We start from the raw sequence: 12,564 nt of genomic DNA on the forward strand, positions 1-12,564 counted from the left end.
CACGAGGTCTAAAGATTACCGTATTTAACAGCGCAGGTCCAGATTTTACCACTCAGCGTGAGATCTTGGACAAGTCTTTTGATATCGCTATTGCTCACTCTCCACCCCTCTAAAATGATGGGCGGATAGCAGACAATCACTGAAATGCCTTTCCATTGATTTTCTCTGCCTCTTTGAGCCTTTATGTTCTCCGAAAGTCAGGCTTTGTTTCTGGCCCAGAAATCGGAGCCCAGGCCCGAGGGTCGGTTCCCAGGACTCACCAAGTCAAAATAGAGCAACCACCGCCGAGGGTCTCCAGAGAGAGCAATGCCTGGTCGGGAGTAGAAAGTACTGGGTAGCGCGGAATGTTTCCTGTTGCGTAGCAACCAGCCGGCCTCTACGGAAGCACTGCGCCACTGAGTAACACGTCGCCAGGCAACGCCTCAACCAGCCACAGCTTTCGGTCCAGGAGCGCGCCAGGCAATCGAGCCAATTAGTGTCTCCGAAACATTTCCTACTTCGCTGATTGTTGGAGAAGCCGCACAGCCTGGTTCCTCCTCTGCGCTGGGAATTGAGTACTGTGCCAGGAGGTGTAGGCAGAGCAGCCAAAGGAGGTGGTTAATTCTGTTTGTTTCGTTGCTTATCGACCACTCACACCCATCTCAACCTCTTACAGGAATTTCTTTTCTGTTTTCCTTCAAGAGGCGTAAGACTGACTTGACGTTCACTTTAATAGAAATTTATCCGAAAGAGTCGAGAATTTCAGGAGAGGAATGTGGGTTGTGTAGACAAATGAGGTCCCACTCTCCAAGGAAGCAACCACTCTGCATCCCTGCCCTACCCGCCGACCTCCTCCCGAGTGTCTTAAGGCTCAAGAAATGTGGCCTCCTCTTCCCTTAAACTCCACTGTGGCCTTCCAACTAATGTCCTTTTCCACTTGGAAGGTAACCTAGGTGTCAGGCATAGGATGAGCCCGTATTACTTGGTTCCCGTGCCCCTTCTACCAAAGCAGACCCTGGATCTTATTCTGGCGTTTAATCTCACTTAAGTTCCCAAGTGACTGTTGCTAATTTTGTATGGAGCGACCCCATCGAAGGCCAGGGCCTGTTGCTTACTCGGGATGCCTTATCCCATTTACTGATCAGGGGAAGAAATCCTTTCACCTGTCTTGATGAATCCTTACACCACATGGAGGAGCTCTGGTTTTCAACCTTGTCTCCAAAATGACATAATCATCATTTTCTTTTGCTCTTTTCGGTTGCTCTTTGTTATCTTGATATTTGTTTCTTGCTCTATGTGAAGTTCTTTACATTATTGTACTCACAGCCTGCATCTTCTCAATCTTAACATATTCAGTTATGTATTTGATATGGTGGTATGATTCTCTAAATCATAGATAGAGCTAAAATGGAGATTACAGGTCACATAGTCCAACTCCCCTATTTGATTTGTAAGGGAACTGAAGCCCAGAGAAAGCAAGTGCTTTACTCCAGGTCAGGCAGCTAGTTGTGCCACAGACAAAACTAGAATGCAGATCTCCCAATCCCTAATGAGAAACTGGAAACAGCAAGAGAGTAAAGTCAGTTTAGAAAAAATTTTAAAAATTCTGAAAAACTTCAAATGTAGACAAAATAAAGATTAATTCTCCAGAGATGAAAAATACACACAAAACTAATTAGTCAGCTAGTAAAATGCAATCATTGATATAAACTAATAATGGAAAAAGAAATTCAAAGCCAACTCAGTACATCGAAGCATAAAGTTATAATAACAAGCAATGTTAGACACATCCTCAGAATAGATTTCATTTCAGATGTGCAGTGAAAATTTTAATCTGTTCCCTTCAAAGTTTATGCAATGGAGACAAATCTATTGCTCCTCAATCCTAGACTCCCTTTTTTAGATTAAGGTGGATTGTACACAACTGTTACCATGTGCAGCTGAAAGCATTCCAAAAGCTAAGAAGTGTGTGTGTGTGTGTGTGTGTGTGTGTGTGTGTGTGTGTGTGTGTGTGTGTGACTGTGGTGAAGTGGGGGTGGGGAGGATTGGAAGACACAGACATAGTTTTACAAAGATATTACTATATGAAACACTACTCATCAAATCTCTCCAAGCTTATTTTTTAATGTGGCAAGATGTTATCTTCATTATCAACTGACCACTTACTAAATCAATGTAGCAGCTTTGTGTATAGCCTATTTTTATAGTTCTTATAGATAATTGTTACATTTCATTGGTTGTTTCTTATGTGCCAAGTACTGTGCTTTATATTTCTCATTCATTTTCTTAAGTACTGCTAACAAACATGAAATTCCCATTTCACAGCTAAAGAACTAGGTTACAAATGGTTACTCACAAGTTCACATCTTTAATAGTAAAAGGAAATGCAGTTAAAATTTTTTTAGCATTAGGTTAAGATTTATATACCAGGCCATTTGTGATGGGTGCTATTCCACTAATCATTGCAATAACCTTATGTTAGAGGTATTATTATACCTATTCCACAGATAGGAAATTGAGGCTTAAAGAGGTTGTGTGACTTTCCCAAGTCACTTCAGAGGTAGTAAGTGGCAGAGCTGAGATACAAATCCAGATCCATCAACTTAAATTTCTATATGAATTTGAGCCCAAGATTATTGAATCATAGAATTCTGCTTCTGGATATATAGTGGAGTATAGCAGGGCTCACAGAAATAAGGGAATCCTCAAGTGTCAAAATAATAATCAGATGAAACCAGAGCAATAAATAACATGGAAGCTGTGGGTGCTGTGGGTACAAATGCCTATACAAAGAACATATAGCTTCAGGGATTAATGCTGAGGAGAAATGGAAGACTAGGCCTTGCTTGAGTCTACACAAAATGGAAGAGCAAACTACAGTTGCCACACACATCTGAGACTGTTGGAAGAATTATCCCCTCAGTAATAGGTTGGACTAGGAAAAAACTGGCAGTGACAAAAACCTACAGGAAAACCAGCATATTTCTACCTGTAGATCCAGGTGGGAAAAAATTGTTAAAAATATAATAGTCTCCCCCAGGAATTTATGAGTATAGACAAAACTAGTTCTGGGTTTTTCATTTACACTACCTATGTGGTCTGGGGAAAAAATGCAAGCTACTAGGAAATACCCATGAAGAGAAAGGCATCATCAACTCTGAGTCCTTAGAATTCTCACAAGTTAGTTTCAGCCAAATATAAATTTACAATTAAAAAAAACCCAAGCATACAAGAAAACAAGCCACTCCAAACAAGAGTTAGCAGAACAAACAAGACTTAAAAGGCAAACACATTATATATTAGAACTCTTAAATATAGAATACATAAAATATTTATGAAATGTTCAAGGATAATGACAATATAAAATTTAAAAGTAATTATGGGAATAACATTAGCAAAAATGGTAGAGTAGGGAACTCTAAAAGTCCATCCTTCCACAAAAGTTGTAAGACTTCAGTGACTTTAGAGATTTCAGTAACCACGTGACAAAGCATACAGTCTTTAAATAATAGTTTACAAAAGTCAGCAACAAACAAATACAACCTACAACAGGCAGAAACAACAAATTCTTAGAAGGCAGGAGAATCTGATTTCCAGAGTTACCATATTATAATATTCAACATATCCAATATCCAATTTTCAACCAAAAGTATGAGACATGCAAACAAAGAAAGTATGGTCCACTTACAGGAAGAAAAACTTAATTAATTATAAATTAAAATGTTAATTGTAATCATAGGGCAACCACTAAGAAAATAACTAAAAAAAAATAGATAAAAAGTGAACCAAAATGGTACACTTAAAAAAATCTACCTCATACAAAAGAAGGCAATAGTGAAAGAATTGAAAAATAACATATAGAAAACAAATACAAAATGTCAAAAGTAAGTCCTTCCTCATCAGTAATTACATTAAATGGAAATTGATTAAACCTATCAGTTAAAAGGCAGAATGAATAAAAAACATGACTCAAATACACATTGTCTATAAGAGACATACTTTAGATTCAAAAACAGGATAGGTTGAAATAAAATAATGGAAAAAAGATATTTCATGCATACTGTAAGCAAAAGAAAGTGGCAGTGGCTATGCTAATATTAAACAAAATAGACTTTAAGACAAAAATTGTGATGAGAGATAAAGGTTATGAAAAGAGTCAATCCATCAAGAAGCTAGAACAATTAAAACATATGTTCACCTAAAAACACAGTCCCAAAACATATGAAGTAATAACCAACAGAATCGAAGGGAGAAATAGACAATTCAACAACAGCAGTTGAAGATTCTAGCTTTCAGTAATGATAGAAAAACCATTGCTATGGTTTGAATGTGTCCCCTGAAGTTCATATGTTGGAAAATTAATCCTCAATGCAACAGTGTTGAGATGTGGGGCCTAATAAGAGGTGATTAGGTCAAAATGGAGACGTAATGCAGAGACCTCATGAATGGATTCATGTCGTTTTCTTGGGAGTGGGCTAGTTATTGAGAAGGCTTGTTATAAAAGTGAGTTGGACCCTCTCTTGTTCTCTCATGTATTCTCTTGCCCTTCCATCTTCCATCATGGGGGAATGCAACATGAGGTCCCTTACCAGATGCCACTGGCCTCTCAACTTTGGACTTCCCAGCCTCCAGAACTGTAAGAAATAAATCTTTGTTCTTTATGAATTATCCAGCCTGTGTTATGTATTCCATTATAGTCACACCAAATTGACTAAGGGACTATAGAAAAGATTAATAAGGAAATAGAATAATTGAGAAACACTATAAAACAAACATGCCTGAAAAACATCTATAAAATGTCCCACCCCCCAAAAAAACAGAAAACACTTTCTTTTCAAGGGCACATGAAACATTCTCTGGGATAGACCATGTGTTAGGTCACAAAACAAGTCTCAATACATTTTAAAATTCTGCAATCATACAAAATATATTTTCTGACCACATGAAATAAAATCAGAAATACTAGCAAACTGAATCCAGCAGTATATTCAAAGGATTGTACACCATGGGTAAGTATGATTCATCACAGGAATGTAAAAGTATTTCAACATAAAAAAATCATAAATGTAATACATCACATTAACAGAAGAAGAGGGAAAAAAGACAGCATGATCAACTCAATATATGTGGGAAAAAGCATCTGATAAAAATCCATCACTCTTTCATTATAAAAACATTAAACAAGGAATAGGAACAGCTCCAGTCTATAGCTCCCAGCGTGAGCGATGCAGAAGACGGGTGATTTCTGCATTTCCAACTGAGGTACTGGGTTTGTCTCACTGGGGAGTGTCAGAAAGTGGGTGTAGGACAGTGGGTGCAGCGCGCCGAGAGTGAGTCGAAGCAGGGCGAGGCATCGCCTCACCCGGGAAGCACAAGGGGTCAGGGAATTCCCTTTCCTAGTCAAAGAAAGGGGTGATGGATGGCACCTGGAAAATTGGGTCACTCCCACCCTAATACTGTGCTTTTCCAACAGTCTTAGCAAACGGCACACCAGGAGATTATATCCCGTGCCTGGCTTGGAGAGTCCTATGCCCATGGAGCCTCACTCATTGCTAGCACAGCAGTCTGAGATCAAACTGCAAGGCAGCAGTGAGGCTGGGGGAGGAGCACCCGCCATTGCCGAAGCTTGAGTAGGTAAACAAAGCAGCCAGGAAGCTCAAACTGGGTGGAGCCCACCGCAGCTCAAGGAGGCCTGCCTGCCTCTGTAGACTCCACCTCTGGGGGAGGGCACAGCCAAACAAAAGGCAGCAGAATCCTCTGCAGACTTAAATGTCCCTGTCTGACAGCTTTGAAGAGAATAGTGGTTCTCCCAGCACACAGCTGGCGATCTGACAATGGACAGACTGCCTCCTCAAGTGGGTCCCTGACCCCCGAGTAGCCCAACTGGGAGGCACCCCCCAGTAGGGCCAGACTGACACCTCACACGGCCGGGTACTCCTCTGAGACAAAACTTCCAGTGGAATGATCAGGCAGCAACATTTGCTGTTTACCAATATCTGCTGTTCTGCAGCCTCTGCTGCTGATACCCAGGCAAACAGGGTCTGCAGTGGACCTCCAGCAAACTCCAACAGACCTGCAGCTGAGGGTCCTGACTGTTAGAAGGAAAACTAACAAACAGAAAGGACATCCACACCAAAACCCCATCTGTCCGTCACCATCATCAAAGACCAAAGGTAGATAAAACCACAAAGATGGGGAAAAAACAGAGCAGAAAAACTGGAAACTCTAAAAATCAGAGCGCCTCTCCTCCTCCAAAGGAACGCAAATCCTCACCAGCAATGGAACAAAGCTGGACGGAGAATGACTTTGACGAGTTGAGAGAAGAAGGCTTCAGACGATCAAACTACTCCGAGCTAAAGGAAGTTCGAACCCATGGCAAAGAAGTTAAAAACATTGAAAAAAAATTACACGAATGGCTAACTAAATAACCAATGCAGAGAAGTCCTTAAAGGACCTGATGGAGCTGAAAACCAAGGCACGAGAACTACGTGACGAATGCACAAGCCTCAGTAGCCGATTCAATCAACTGGAAGAAAGGGTATCAGTGATGGAAGATCAAATGAATGAAATGAAGCGAGAAGAGAAGTTTAGAGAAAAAAGAACAAAAAGAAACGAACAAAGCCTCCAAGAAATATGGGACTATGTGAAAAGACCAAATCTACATCTGATTTTTGTACCTGAAAGTGACAGGGAGAATGGAACCAAGTTGGAAAACACTCTGCAGGATATTATCCAGGAAAACTTCCCCAATCTAGCAAGGCAGGCCAACATTCAAATTCAGGAAATACAGAGAACACCACAAAGATACTCCTTGAGAAGAGCAACTCCAAGACATATAATTGTCAGATTCACCAAAGTTGAAATGAAGGAAAAAATGTTAAGGGCAGCCAGAGAGAAAGGTCGGGTTACGCACAAAGGGAAGCCCATCAGACTAACAGCTAATCTCTCAGCAGAAACTCTACAAGGCAGAAGAGAGTGGGGGCCAATATTCAACATTCTTAAAGAAAAGAATTTTCAACCCAGAATTTCATATCCAGCCAAACTAAGCTTCATAAGTGAATGAGAAATAAAATACTTTACAGACAAGCAAATGCTGAGAGATTTTGTCACCACCAGGCCTGCCCTAAAAGAGCTCCTGAAGGAAGCACTAAACATAGAAAGGAACAACTGGTACCAGCCACTGCAAAGACATGCCAAATTGTAAAGACCATCGAGGCTAGGAAGAAACTGCATCAACTAAAGAGCAAAATAACCAGCTAACATCATAATGACAGGATCAAATTCACACATAACAATATTAACCTTAAATGTAAATGGGATAAATGCTCCAATTAAAAGACACAGACTGACAAATTGGATAAAGAGTCAAGACCCATCAGTGTGCTGTATTCAGGAGACCCATCTCACGTGCAGAGACACACATAGGTTCAAAATAAAGGGATGAAGGAAGATCTACCAAGCAAATGGAAAACAAAAAAAAGGCAGGGGTTGCACTCCTAGTCTCTGATAAAACAGACTTTAAACCAACAAGTATCAAAAGAGACAAGGCCATTACATAATGGTAAAGGGATCAATTCAACAAGAAGAGCTAACTATCCTAAAGTGCATATCCTGTATATGCACCCAATACAGGAGCACCCAGATTCATAAAGCAAGTCCTTAGAGACCTAGAAAGAGACTTAGACTCCCACACAATAATAGTGGGAGACTTTAGCACCCCATTTTCAACATTAGACAGATGAACGAGACAGAAAGTTAACAAGGATATCCAGGAATTGAACTCAGCTCTGCACCAAGTGGACCTAATAGACATCTACAGAACTCTCCACCCCAAATCAACAGAATATACATTCTTCTCAGTGCCACACCGCACTTATTCCAAAATTGACCACATAGTAGGAAGTAAAGCACTCCTCAGCAAATGTAAAAGAACAGAAATTATAAGAAACTGTCTCTCAGACCACAGTGCAATCAAACTAGAACTCAGGATTAAGAAACCCACTCAAAACTGCTCAACTACATGGAAACTGAACAACCTGCTCCTGAATGACTTACTGGGTACATAACGAAAAGAAGGCAGAAATAAAGATGTTCTTTGAAACCAACGAGAACAAAGACACAACATACCAGAATCTCTGGGACACATTCAAAGCAGTGTGTAGAGGGAAATTTATAGCACTAAATGCCCATAAGAGAAAGCAGGAAAGATCTAAAATTGACACCCTAACATCACAATTAAAAGAACTAGAGAAGCAAGAGCAAACACATTCAAAAGCTAACAGAAGGCAAGAAATAACTAAGATCAGAGCAGAACTAAAGGAAATAAAGATATAAAAACCCTTCAAAAAATCAATGAATCCTGGAGCTGGTTTTTTGAAAAGATCAACAAAATTGATAGGCCGCTAGCAAGACTAATAAAGAAGAAAAGAGAAAAGAATCAAATAGATGCAATAAAAAATGATAAAGGGGATATCACCACCAATCCCACAGATATACAAACTGCCATCAGAGAATACTATAAACACCTCTATGCAAATAAACTAGAAAATCTAGAAGAAATGGATAAATTCCTCGACACATACACTCTCCCAAGACTAAACCTGGAGGAAGTTGAATCTCTGAATAGACCAATAACAGGCTCTGAAATTAAGGCAATAATTAATAGCTTACCAACCAAAAAAAGTCCAGGACCAGACGGATTCACAGCCGAATTCTACTAGAGGTACAAGGAGGAGCTGGTACCATTCCTTCTGAAACAACTCCAATCAATAGAAAAAGAGGGAATCCTCCCTAACTCATTTTATGAGGCCAGTATCATCCTGATACCAAAGCCTGGCAGAGACACAACCAAAAAAGAGAATTTTAGACCAATATCCCTGATGAATATCGATGCAAAAATCCTCAATAAAATACTGGCAAACCAAATCCAGCAGCACATCAAAAAGCTTATCCACCATGATCAAGTGGGCTTCATCCCTGGGATGCAAGGCTAATTCAGAATATGCAAATCAATAAATGTAATCCAGCATATAAACAGAACCAACGACAAAAACCATATGATTATCTCAACAGATGCAGAAAAGGCCTTTGACAACATTCAACAATGCTTCATGCTAAAAACTCTCAATAAATTAGGTATTGATGGGACGTATCTCAAAATAATAAGAGCTATCTATGACAAAACCACAGCCAATATCATACTGAATGGGCAAAAACTGGAAGCATTCCCTTTGAAAACTGGCACAAGACAGGGATGCCCTCTCTCACCACTCCTATTCAACGTAGTGTTGGAAGTTCTGGCCAGGGCAGTCAGGCAGGAGAAGGAAATAAAGGGTATTCAATTAGGAAAAGAGGAAGTCAAATTGTCCCTGTTTGCAGATGACATGACTGTATATCTAGAAAACCCCATTGTCTCAGCCCAAAATCTCCTTAAGCTGATAGGCAACTTCAGCAAAGTCTCAGGTTACAAAATCAATGTGCAAAAATCACAAGCATTCCTATACACCAATAACAGACAAACAGAGAGCCAAATATTGAGTGAACTCACATTCACAACTGCTTCAAAGAGAATAAACTACCTAGGAATCCAACTTACAGGGGACGTGAAGGACCTCTTCAAGAAGAACTACAAACCACTGTTCAATGAAATAAAAGAGGATACAAACAAATGGAAGAACATTCCATGCTCATGGGTAGGAAGAATCAATATTGTGAAAATGGCCATACTGCCCAAGGTAATTTATAGATTCAATGCCATCCCCATCAAGCTACCAATGACTTTCTTCACAGAATTGGAAAAAACTACTTTAAAGTTCATATGGAACCAAAAAAGAGCCTGCAGTGCCAAGTCAATCCTAAGCCAAAGAACAAAGCTGGAGACATCACGCTACCTGACTTCAAACTACACTACAAGGCTACAGTAACCAAAACAGCATGGTACTGGTACCAAAACAGAGATATAGACCAATGGAACAGAACAGAGCCCTCAGAAATAATGCCACATATCTACAACTATCTGATCTTTGACAAACCTGAGAAAAACAAGCAATGGGGAAAGGATTCCCTATTTAATAAATGGTGCTGGGAAAACTGGCTAGCCATATGTAGAAAGCTGAAACTGGATCCCTTCCTTACACCTTATACAAAAATTAATTCAAGATGGTTAAAGACTTACATGTTAGACCTAAAGCCATAAAAACTCTAGAAGAAAACCTAGGCAATACCATTCAGGACATAGGCATGGGCAAGGACTTCATGACTAAAACACCAAAAGCAATGGCAACAAAAGCCAAAATTGACAAATGGGATCTAAGTAAACTAAAGAGCTTCTGCACAGCAAAAGAAACCACCATCAGAGTGAACAGGCAACCTACAGAATAGGAGAAAATTTTTGCAATCTACTCGTCTGACATAGGGCTAATATACAGAATCTACAATGAACTCAAACAAATTTACAAGAAAAAAACAAACAACCCCATCAAAAAAGTGGGCAAAGGATATGAACAGATACTTCTCAAAAGAAGACATTTATGCAGCCAAAAAACACATGAAAAAATGCTCACCATCACTGGCCATCAGAGAAATGCAAATCAAAACCACAATGAGATACCATTTCACACCAGTTAGAATGGCAATCATTAAAAAGTCAGGAAACAACAGGTGCTGGAGAGGATGTGGAGAAATAGGAACACTTGAACACTTTTACACTGTTGGTGGGACTGTAAACTAGTTCAACCATTGTGGAAGACAGTGTGGTGATTCCTCAGGGATCTAGAACTAGAAATACTATTTGTCCCAGCAATCCCATTACTGGGTATATATCCAAAGGATTATAAATCATGCTGCTATAAAGACACATGCACATGTATGTTTATTGCGGCACTATTCACAATAGCAAAGACTTGGAACCAACCTAAATGTCCAACAATGATTGATTGGATTAAGAAAATGTGGCACATACACACCATGGAATACTATGCAGCCATAAAAGATGATGATTTCATGTCCTTTGTAGGGACATGGATGAAGCTGGAAACCATCATTCTCAGCAAACTATTGCAAGGACAAAAAACCAAACACCGCATGTTCTCACTCATAGGTGGGAATTGAACAATGAGAACACACGGACACAGGAAGGGGAACATAACACACCGGGGCCTGTTGTGGGGTGGAGGGAGTGGGGAGGGATAGCATTAGGAGATATACCTAATGTTAAATGACAAGTTAATGGTGCAGCACACCAACATGGCACATGTATACATATGTAACTAACCTGCATGTTGTGCACATGTACCTTAAAACTTAAAGTATAATAATAAAAAAAAGAACTTAAAAAAAAATAAAAACATTAAACAAACTAGGAAGAGAAGAAAATGTCTTCAACCTGATGAAGGGCATATGAAAAACCCATAGCTAACATCATACTCCATTCTGAAAGCCTGAAAACTTTCCTGCTAAGATTAGAAATAAAGTAAGTATGTCTGATCTTGCCACTTCAATTTGATATTGTACTGAAATTTCATACCAGGGAAATTAGTCAAGAAAAGGAGATAAAATATATCCAGGTTGGAAAGGAAGAAGTAAAACTATCTGTATTCATAGATCAAATTATCTTATATAAAAATCTTAAAGAATTGACAAAATATGATTAGAACTAATAAATGAGATTAACAAAGTCACAGGATACATGATCAACCCACAAAAATCAGTTGTATTCCTATGTACTTGCAATGGACAATCAAAAAATGAAAAAGAAAACAATTCCATGTATAATAGCATTGCAAATGATAAAATATGTAGAAATAAATTGAATCAAAGACATGCAAGACTCATGCTGAAAACTGAAAAACATTGCTGAAAGAAATTTAAGACCTATGTAAATGGCAAGGCATCATGTGTTCATGAATCTGAAAACTTACTATTATTAAGATGGCAATACTCCCCAAATTGATGTACAGATTCAATACAATCCCTGTCCAAACTACAACTGTCTTTTATAAAAGTTGACAAGCTAATCCTAAAATTCACATGGAATTGCAAGGGGCCTTGAGTAGCCCAAACAATATTGAAAAGGAAAAACAAAGTTGCAGCACTCACATTTTCCCATTTCAAAACTTACTACAAAGCTACAGTTATCAAAACAGTGTGGTAATGTCATAAGAATAGACATATAGATGAATATAATAGAATTCTTCTGGATATTAACCAAGTACATCAAGGAGGTACCTCTATGAGTCTGCAAAAACCACAGTGTTACTGGGCTTGGGGTGCTCCCTCAAGCAGACACAGCTTAGATTACAACACACAAGTCCTTTCAAATATCTGGAAAGCCTTTTGAAGAAGGATAGCTACAAACAAGCCCCAACAGTGAAGACTACAATAAATACCTAATTCTTCAATTTCCAGACACTGAAGAACACGTACTAGCATCAACACCATCCAGGAAAACATGACTTCAGTAAATGAACTAAATAAGGCACCAGAAACCAATCCTTGAGAAACAAAGATAGTGACCTTTCAGACAGAGAATTCAAAATAGCTGTGTTGAAGAAACTCAAAGAAATTCAAGATAACAGAGAGAAAGAA

General features: G+C 39.1%; 1 protein-coding gene across 1 annotated transcript in view; it reads right to left on the minus strand.

The window, feature by feature from the left end:
* DNAH6 (dynein axonemal heavy chain 6) overlaps positions 1-386 on the minus strand; it is a 303,480-nt gene extending 303,094 nt beyond the window's left edge. Inside the window, exon 1 of the mRNA XM_057301281.1 lies at positions 261-386. The gene's annotated coding sequence lies outside the window, so the exon portion shown is untranslated. The remainder of the gene's footprint in view (positions 1-260) is intronic.
* Positions 387-12,564: the final 12,178 nt, after the last annotated feature.

The sequence above is a fragment of the Pan paniscus genome, chromosome 12 (genome assembly GCF_029289425.2).
Source record: "Pan paniscus chromosome 12, NHGRI_mPanPan1-v2.0_pri, whole genome shotgun sequence".
Lineage (NCBI taxonomy): Eukaryota > Metazoa > Chordata > Mammalia > Primates > Hominidae > Pan > Pan paniscus.